We start from the raw sequence: 10,063 nt of genomic DNA on the forward strand, positions 1-10,063 counted from the left end.
TTCCCTTCCTCTCTCTCTGTGATCTCTTTCCTTCCTCTCTCCTACTGTGATCTCTCTCTGTCAAATAAATAAATAAATAATCTTTAAAAAAAAAAAGGTGTTTATTGTAACAAATGCAGATGTCACAATTAAAAAGTTAAAAAAAGGGCACCTGGGTGGCTCAGTCGGTTAAGCATCTGCCTTTGGTTCAGGTCATGATCCTGGGGTCCTGGGATTGAGTCCCACATAGGGCTCAGGGGGTAGTCAGGTTCTCCTTCTCCCTCTGCCTGCCCCTCCCCACTGCTTGTGCTTGTGCTTTCTCTCTCTCTCTTAAAAATAAAGAAAATCTTAAGAAAAAAGTTAAAAGTTACCTTCCTAATAGTGTTCTTAAAGATTTTATTTATTTATTTATTTATTTGACAGGCAGAGATCACAAGTAGGCAGAGAGGCAGGCAGATAGAAAGAGGTGGAAGCAGGCTCCCCGCTGAGCAGAGCGCCCAATGTGGGGCTCGATCCCAGGACCCTGGGATCATGACCTGAGCCGAAAGCAGAGGCTTTAACCCACTGAGCCACCCAGGTGCCCCCTAATAGTGTTTTTAGCTCAGTAGATTATTTGAATTTTGCTCTTTTCTTTCTTTCTCTCTCTCTCTCTCTTTCTTCCTTTCAGAAAGGTAACATTCACATGGCTCAAATTTCAAAAGCCACCAATGGGTTGGATGGGAAAAGTGACTTTCTGACCCCATTCTCTACCTGTGAGGTCTCCTTGGAGGCAACTAGCATAAACAGATCTTTGTATCCTTACAGAAATATTCTTTGCCCACCCATGTTTTCATTTGGTCACAATTATATAGGACAAGAACTACTCAGAGCACACACAGAGGTCTTTCCTTTAAGTGAGCCAAGGCTAAGGGCTCTTTATTTTCCCCTGTAAAGAAACAGCAGTAATAGGAGCGAGTGTGACTGCGGGAGGGAGGGAGGGATCTCCTCTCTGTTCATTGGCAGATCACTTTGCACGAAAAGGAACAGTGCAAGGGATAGGATGGGGTCCTTCAGGTTTCAGGTGCTTTTCATTTAGGACAGAGCAAGTCTAGCTTTAACAAGAGATGGCCAAAGAGTTGGAAAAGTTATAGCAAAAGAAATCATTGTTGATGTGTGGCAGGGAATAAAGTTTCAATGTGGCAGATGAGGGCTTTCTCTGAAGAGGATGTTGTGTGGGATGGAAGCTCAGGAGAAGAAAGCTGTTTTATGTAAGCGGCCCAAGGTGTATCTTCATAAAAGGGAGTCACCCCACAGCTGAGCTGTGGGGGTCCACAATCAAAGATGGAACAAAACAAGAGTGAGATCATTCTCAGGTGGCAGGCCAGGAGATTGACAGTAGCAAGATGGGGTCCACATCTGGGAATTCAGATAGAATGGGTCTGACATTTCCCAATTGGCGGGAAGCCCAACTCTGAAGGTGGAACACTGCAATGAAGTAAGGGATAGGGCAGCTGGCAAATGAGACAGCTTGGCATGACAGAGGATCTACTGAACCTATCTAGAAAGGGGGCAGTCCTCAAAAAGAAACTGGGAGAGGCAGAAGGGAACGGTCTAGAGCCAGAGCATCTGGGCTCAATCCTGGTTCTGGTGTATCTTAGCAGTGAGAGCCCGGGCAAGTTAAACTCCTTGAGTCTCAATTTCCTAATGAAGATAATACAGAGGAATAATACTAGTCTCTCACAGGGATGCTAAGTTAACCTACAATGATGGCTTTGAACAATGCCTGATTCATAGCTAACTCAATGCTTTTCAGCCATTAATTTTTTTTTTAAATTAAGATTATTTATTTATTTGAGAGACAGAGAGAGTGCCAGAGCAGGGGGCAGAGGGAGAAGGAGAGGCAGACTCCCCACTAAGCAGGGAGCCTGACTGAGTCCGAGGAGCCTCATCTGAGGGAGCTCAACCTGGGGCTCCATTCCTAGACCCTGGGATCATGGCCTGAGCTGCAGGCAGATGCTTAAACAGCTGAGCCACCCAGGTGCCCCCAGCCATTATTATTTTTAGTAAAGGCCTGTTCAGGCTTGCTTTGCTGGCACAGAGTACTTGGAGAAGAATATGGAAAAGCAGAATCATAGATGGATTTTAGGTAGTGGCCGGAAGGGAAAAGGGGAGTGAACAATGGCACAGCAATAGCAAACCAAGAAGCATGAAGAAAAGGGATTCAGGGAGGGACTATTTCAGAGAAAAAAGTCTTGCTGCAGGTCTACAGTGCTCAAAGAGCCAGACTGTAAAAGGGCATGTCTCTTGGAGATTCAATGCAGAAAATTTAATTTCAGTTAAAGAAATACTCTTTCTCTGTGTCCACTTAGAGCCCAACTTATATTGCTAAGGCAAGTGGCCAGGTTACATAGAAGGAACCCAGTATCTCTAAGTCAGGAGACTTAGGTTCCAGTCTTGGCTCTGCCCTACGTACCTCATGCCATATTGAGCTGTTAATAGCTGTGCCGTTTTTAAAAGAAGGGCCAGAACTTGTTCCTAGGCCTGATGAGTATTTAATATACTCTGAGTCTTACCTAGGGGAAGGGTCTCAAGAGAATTCAAGAGTTGCCCCAAGAACCAGCCTCTCAAAGGTATCTGTTAAAACCAAAAGCCTCGGGTGTTCCTTTCCTTTTCCCGAGGTCGCTTGCCAAAAGAAGCAAGATTTCGAAAATGCTGACAGTGGGAGAAAGCTACTTTTTCTTCTCTCATCCATTTCGGGAAAGTTTAGGTTTTCAGTTATTCCTATTGATTGTCTAGATTGCTTCCAGATTTAAGATCTAGTGAAAAAAAAAAAAAAAACCGCGAGTTTCTTAAAGAGAATGAAGTTTGTTTTGCCCGATTCTCTGGGAGAGGGCTGGACAGGTAGGCTTTGGTTAAAACGATCCCTTTAAACAAACATTTCCCGAAAGGGTGGTATCATCAGGCCCAACCAGGATTATGAAACAACGATTCACTAAATTCTAAGGACAATGGACATGTGAATAGGCTGTCTTACGTAAATGGGCAACAGGAAGCTCACCACCCATCAAACAAATGGCAACTCAATTTGGATACTGGGCTGGGCAATGCGCTCTGTGGCAAAACCCCTGGTCCTGACTTTGTGACCCTTAGGGAGGACCGGCTTGTTAGAAGAAAAATCTTGAGCTCTACAGTCGAGGAAATATGGCTTGTTTGCTCGTCAACCTGTCAGTCATTTTCTTTCTTCTAAAAAAAAAAAAAAAGAGGACAAAAATCGGAGCTCGGAAACACTGAATTCCTAGCTTTTCCCATTAAGTGAGGCCCTTATTTCTAGGTCTCTGTACTAATGATTCTAACCTGGCCTCTCTGGCGCCAGGAACCACCCCTCCCGCCCCTCAAGAGCCAGCCTGGAGGGGTCCGCACTGCGGGGCGCAAAGCAACAGCCCACCTCCAAACCCAAAGGTTCCATCACCAGCCAATCCCGGGCTGGTGCCCCACAAGAAAACCAGAAACACCTAAGGGCAGTGAATGGCACTTAAGTCAGCCTGTCCGCACGGCGGCAACCGAAGGGGTGGGGTCAGAATCAGCCAATAGTATTTGAAGTGGTTGTTGTTAGGAGGGAGGAAGACGCCTGTGAGCGTGCGTGAGGCCGCTCCCGGGAAGGGGAGGCAGGAAGCTCTCGGAGCCAATGGCCGAGGCGGGCGGGCGGCGGCGCGCTTGCGCGCTGGGACGTGGGGCTGCGGGCGGGAGGCGGGGAGGGTGGGGGAGGGGAGCGGGCAAGAGCGCGGCGGAGGCTGCTGCTGCCGCCGCAGCCGCCGCCGCAGCGAAGAGGCCATGTTGTGTGGTGTGTGGGGCGGGGGGAGGAGGAGGAGGGAGTAAAGCCGAGAGAGGAGACGGGAGAGAGACACCACACACACACGGCACAAGATGGCCGGAGAGGCAGCAGCACCCCGAGCTGTCAGGCGCTCCGCCGCGGCCGCGGGGCCCACCGGCCGGCGGGAAGCTGTGCCCGGGCGGCCCCGTAGGCCCGCGGGAGCGAAGCGGTCGTGGCTGAGGCGAGGCGGGCCGCGCGCGGGTGTCGGAGCCCGCGGCAGAGGCTCCCGGGGCGGCCGGGCCCACGACGCCGAAAGCGACGCTGCGGCAGCGGCCGCGGAGGCTCCCCGGGGCCCCGGCGGCTCGACCGGGCGCGGGCGGGAGGCTCGGGCGGTCGGCCTGGCGCGGAACGCGGGTGCAGCCGGCCAGGAGGTGCCGACAGCCGCGCTCGGACCCGGTGAGTGGTTCCCCGGCTCCTTTTATTGTCCTTTGTCCTTGGGAGGAAAAGCAAAATGTCCTTGAGCGCGCGAGCAGGAGGGGGTGGCGGGCCGGGCCTCGCCGGCCGGCTCTCCCCGGGCAGCCTCGCCGGCGTCGCCTGCTGGCTCTCCCGGCGGGAAGCGCCGGGCGCCGCGGGGCCGTGGCCGGGGCCGGGGGGCGCGCGGGGCCCCACGGCAGACCCCACGGGGGGCGGCCTCGCTGCCCGCAGCGGCCCGGCCGGGAAAGGGGCGGCGGCGGGTGACCGCTGGCGGGAGCCCGAAGGGGACCGCGCGAGGAGAGCCCCTTTCTGTCCGGGTGAGTTATTTTGATATTTAGGGTAAGGGAAAAAAATTCCTTTCAGATTCTCCAACGGGGGAGCTTTTTAACCTCTTTCCGGCGAGGCGGGAGCTCATCTTCTTGGTCGAATTTAAAAGAACAATGGAAGCCTGACTGCGTTTAAACAAAAATAAAACTTGCTTTTTTTTTTTTTTTTCTTTTTGGGTGTTGGCTTTTAACTCTTTCAAAGCCGATTTTGAAAACGGCTGCAGTGTTACAGATGAGAAGGTACTTGCTGCTGATTAAACCTCTGTGACGTTAAGGTTGTCTTTAAAAAAGAAATGCAAGTTGGGGAAGTGCCGCTGGTATTTCAGAAATTAGGAAGATAAGTTTACTATACCGTCTAGGCTGTTTAATGGAAATAGGTTTTAATTTCGGTACTAGACGATGACGTTTGATTAAGATAGTTTATTTTACCGACTAATTACGCCAGGATTAGTTGACATTCTCCTGTTTGAATAAGGCTTAAATAGACTGTTCGGTACTTTTTAAAAGGTCAGAAGGAGCCGTTATCTGTAACTTACCACACCTGAATGTTAGAACGTACTTGGATCAGTTCCTGGACTTCAAAAAAGTTGAAGTTTATCATTTTCTTATTTTTAACAATAATGTATGTTAGCACAAGCCATGGTTGGCAAAACTTTTGCAAAGGAATATTCTGACGCCAAATCTCTTTGTGAAGTTACTTTCTCGTAGTGTAAATATCAAAGTAGGACTGTTCTCGGTAATGGGAGATGAAGAGGAGCCATATTTGTTGCATTTGTTGCATGCATAAAAATCTAGATGTGCTTAAAACGGAACAGTATTTGAGTAATAAATACTGCTTTCTCGAAAATTTGCAGAGTCCTGTGTAGTTGTGAGTTTAAAAAATAGAGAGGGGATGTAAGTTTAATGGTTTGAAGAACAAACCACAGATGCACAAACCTTTGTGTATTTTAGAATATATTTGTCTTCATTCTGCGGTAGCTCTTGTGTTGTAAAGGTGCAGATCTACGTAAAAATAGTGTTGGGCAGATTTACGTAGTACCTAGAAAATCAAAGGTACTGGTGTAATCCACTGTGTTTCTGATGGTATTTTTGTCAGTGAAATTGTTTTATGTTCCGAATAGCATTCATACAGTGCTACATGTTACATCAGTTGCGCATATCTTGATTTTACAGAATCTTTACCAATTTTGGTTTTTCAAAACAACATTTTTGAAATTTGCGAACACTGAAAGTAGTTTTAAATGTATATTCTGAAACTATTTTTTTCAGGCCCTTATTTTGAATACCGAAATTCAAAATAATTGCTAGCAATTTTAACCTCGGAAGATCTTTTTACGGGAGAAATGGGGGAAGGGAGAGACTGAAAATGTTCAAGACCCTGGTTTCAAATTGTATAAAGGTCATAGATACTACATGTTTTAGACTTGCTTAAAAAACAAAGCTAATAGCACACTTGGTGAGATCAAGTAACTTGTGGTTTAAAAATTTAAAGTAACTAGTAGCCATTTTAACTTCACTAATTTCTCCTGGAGGAGTAATATTTAATTGCTCATAATTGCCAAAGGTATTTCTAGATGGCAGTGGGAATTTTAAGATGATTTCAAATGTGTTTAAAAACCGTAACTTTTTCCTTTGTTTTGTGTATTACCTGGCATCAAAAGAAAAATAAAAAAACAAGGTTATAATCCTAAATCTGTCTTGAGGATGTGAATTTTCTGGAGTTTATTTAATCTCAGTGCCTTAATATCTAGTGTTCATGCCACTAAAAGATGAGGAAAACATGGATTGATACATCATTAAGATAAGAAATAATTGCAACCTTAAATGTAAAGGTAGTGTGTGGATGAGCCGTTCCTAAATTTGTCCATAGATCATGTATTTGGAATATTTCTCATTGTTTCATCACACTGAAACTTTGGCCAAGAACTGTTCAAAAAATCAAAACATTGATCTCATCTTTTTTTTTTTTTAAGGTAACTTACAAGATTAAAATTAAATTTGGTTGATGATGGTTCTGAACAAATACAGCTCTTTTATTTGAGGTAAGACGGTAAATTTTTATTACTTTCACACAGAAATAAGCCTGTTTGGTTTCTATTTTGCTCTTTGGTTTTCTAGGAAGTGGTGATTATGAGTAAACTAAATATCTGGAATAATTTTAAAAAGCCTTTAAACCTTACCATTGAATGAAGAGTATATGTGCTGAGCCATTGTAACTTAATGTGCCTTTTGAATAGTTTAAAATACTGAAGGTCTCTTAAGCCTTTGTTTAATTTTGGGAGCAAGAAAAGACTGATTATATTTTGAGAAAAATGGTGAACCAGAGATACTTTTTTTCTTTTTAATTCTCTAGTGTACTGTACAAACTAATTTTTTAAGTATTTAAAGAAATGAATTTATTGGAAAATTTGAACTAGGTACTATTCATAGTAGTAGATTATAGGGAAGAACAGTTTAAAAATCAAGTTTTGTGAGCATAGCTTTTAGTTTTTGTTTTCAGTTATATAATAAAAGTTTTAAAACAGTATTTGCTGTTCGTTGTTCCGTCAGTAAATTGTTTAGAATATTGGTGTGTTTCCCTCCCTCCCCCAAAGGTATGCCATTTTGAAGACTGAGAACCATGGAATTTTATCCTTGAGTATAAAGGAAATATTCGCAGAAGTCTCTATTTTATACAGCAAGTAAGTAAACGTTTTATTTAGCATCTTAAATAGCTACCACATTTGAATAGGAAAATACCACTGAAGTTTGTCAATTAAACATAAAATATAGACTCTTTATATTGAAAAGGAGATGAGGAAAAAAGCCCATCAAATTCCTTTACCTTGTATCAAAGCACTTACGTATTCTATTAAAAGTTGATATCCGTAATTCATATCAGAGAGTAAGATAGTACTTTTTAGTAATATGCTGCTTCAGGATTATGGTTAAATCAGTTGTTGAGTTATCACAATCATATGTTTTTATAATCTGAAATTTTTTAGCCATTTTTTTGATGATATAGATCATGTTTTTGAAATGCCCTAGAATTTTGCATTTGCTGATCTCCAATTCTTAAAAGAACTATATCTTAGAAAGTGAAGATACTTTTCATATTTTAGTTCTTATTAGTGGATTTAATATATTCATTTTACCTATTTTTACGGTTTTGTTTTTAAATAGGTAGTAAAATGAGTTATCTTACAGGAAATTAGAATAATGCAGATCTAAAGAGATCTGTAATCCAACCTTGATAAAATTGTTTCTAAAGCGTAAAAGGGAGAAATAATTTTCAACGTGTATGGGATACTTTGACACTTAAAACTAGATATGTGAATGAAAAAAATTTGCTGATAATTTTCAAGAAATGTTTCTTACAAGTTAACACTGATCATGGAAATTGCTGCTAAGCTGATGCAGAGGAAATATGTATATACAGTAAGAGGTATCTTGGAAAATTTTAAGAACAGTCAAATAAGTAATACGAAGGCAAGCTTATCTTTGTCCTCGAAATGTGGAAAATCTTTTATCTCTTGATGTTGGCTTATTGTATTCATTGAAGTAGGTGATAAAGGTAATATTTTTATTGTATTTGTTGTAGCTTAATTTTTCCTTTTCAGTCATTTTGCAGTTTCACCAAATTTGTGTTTAGTGTGCAAAAGAAAACAATGTTAAGACTTGACTATAGTGTTTTTAAAGATCTAACATCATACAGAAAAAAATGAAGCATTTTTCATCTTAACCTTTAACATAAATGCCAAGGTTATGGTTTCTTGTATAGAAGTGATAGGATATTAGATTATTTTACAAATGTGGTTGGGCACTTTTAGAAAAATTGAGAATTGGGCCTCTTAGACACAAATGTATGTGAAATATAATGTGATTTTAAGTTTAAGTCAGCAATAAATTTATAATGGGCTACCGAAGAAGGTACAATTTGACCCATTAAAATAAAAAATGAATGGATGAACATTAGATGTGTTAAGTGATGATTTTATTTTATTTTTTTTTTTACTTCAGTATCAATAAATATGACCAAAATCTAAATGATACAGTAACTTCTAAATTAGTCCCCAATCTGATGGAGTACAGCTTCCCTTTTATCACTAGTAAGATAAAGGGTTATAGCAAATCACATTTTAAAAAGGTCTTACATCTAAGTCAACCCTCATGATGATGCTTATATTCAGTGTTCTGGTATTTGTGCTTGGGCCAAGCTTGTAAAAATGGGCAATACATTTGATGGGCAAAAGTAATGGACACGTGAGAGCAAATATAAATGTAGATACTATTTTAAATTCCCAAATTTCTTAAAAAAGTAACTTACTAGTTTACTACTGTATTTTGTTTCAGAACTGAAGTGATACTTAAATACTTTTATTTGGGCATTTGAACGAACTTTTGTATCATAAAAATCACCTATCGAATTGGTGACTAGGTTTCATTGCATTTGTTATTATGATACTATTAAAAAGTACCTGAAATTCCACAGAAATGAAAGCAGCCGTGCATGCCCATAGTTAATTACAAGATTTTCATGAACTTACAGGCTGCATTACGTGACATAGGTAACTTTGAGTATAAATTTTCTTTTAAGTTGAATTGTGTTATTTGTAGTTTTTTGATTATTTAAAAATTTGATCTGGACAGCCAATTAATTTATTTTCTCTCCTGAGATTTTTTTGTTGAGAGGCATAAGGGGAAAAAGATAATGAGAGGACATCTCCATCTTTGTTAATGAGGTGTGTGTGATAGAGTGGAAAATACAGCTGTGATTCAGCAATCAGGAGATGAACTTGTAAATGTAGATTAGCCCTGTAATCTCAACATTCTCTGTAGACATTAGTCTCCTAATCTACAGAAAATGAGTTTCTTATCTCTTAAGATACTTTAGCTCTTAATTGTGCGGTTAAAAATAACTTTAAAGGAGTATCTTAACTCCTTTATGCAAATTGGAGAATAGTTTTTATAATTTTTGCATTAGAAATTATGTGTGCTGTTTCTTTGAAGAAGTGGGTTGGGTAACATGAGACCCAGGTGATAGAGTATACCCAACTTTGTTGATGGTATGCATTCCAAAATATTAATATAAATGCAGATGTTAGAAGGTTGATTTTTAAAAAATAGTTAAGGTGTGAAATTTTATTTAAATAAGGGGGATTTAGAATGCTGCAGTAAAAAATTGTTGGATTTTCCCCCTAATGATTAAATATACTTAAAATTTAGTGTGTTTAATGTAACATTTGCATCTGGCTATCACAATTATAAATGAGGACTTATCATTTACGTGCTTGATATAATCGACTTCTTTTTTTTTTTTTTTTTAAGATTTTATTTATTTATTTGACGGAGAGAGATCACAAGTAGGTAGAGAGGCAGGCAGAGAGAGAGAGGAGGAAGCAGGCTCCCTGCTGAGCAGAGAGCCCGATGCGGGACTCGATCCCAGGACCCTGAGATCATGACCTGAGCCGAAGGCAGCGGCTTAACCCACTGAGCCACCCAGGCGCCCGATATA

Source organism: Mustela nigripes, chromosome 13 (assembly GCF_022355385.1).
Source record: "Mustela nigripes isolate SB6536 chromosome 13, MUSNIG.SB6536, whole genome shotgun sequence".
NCBI classification, from domain to species: domain Eukaryota; kingdom Metazoa; phylum Chordata; class Mammalia; order Carnivora; family Mustelidae; genus Mustela; species Mustela nigripes.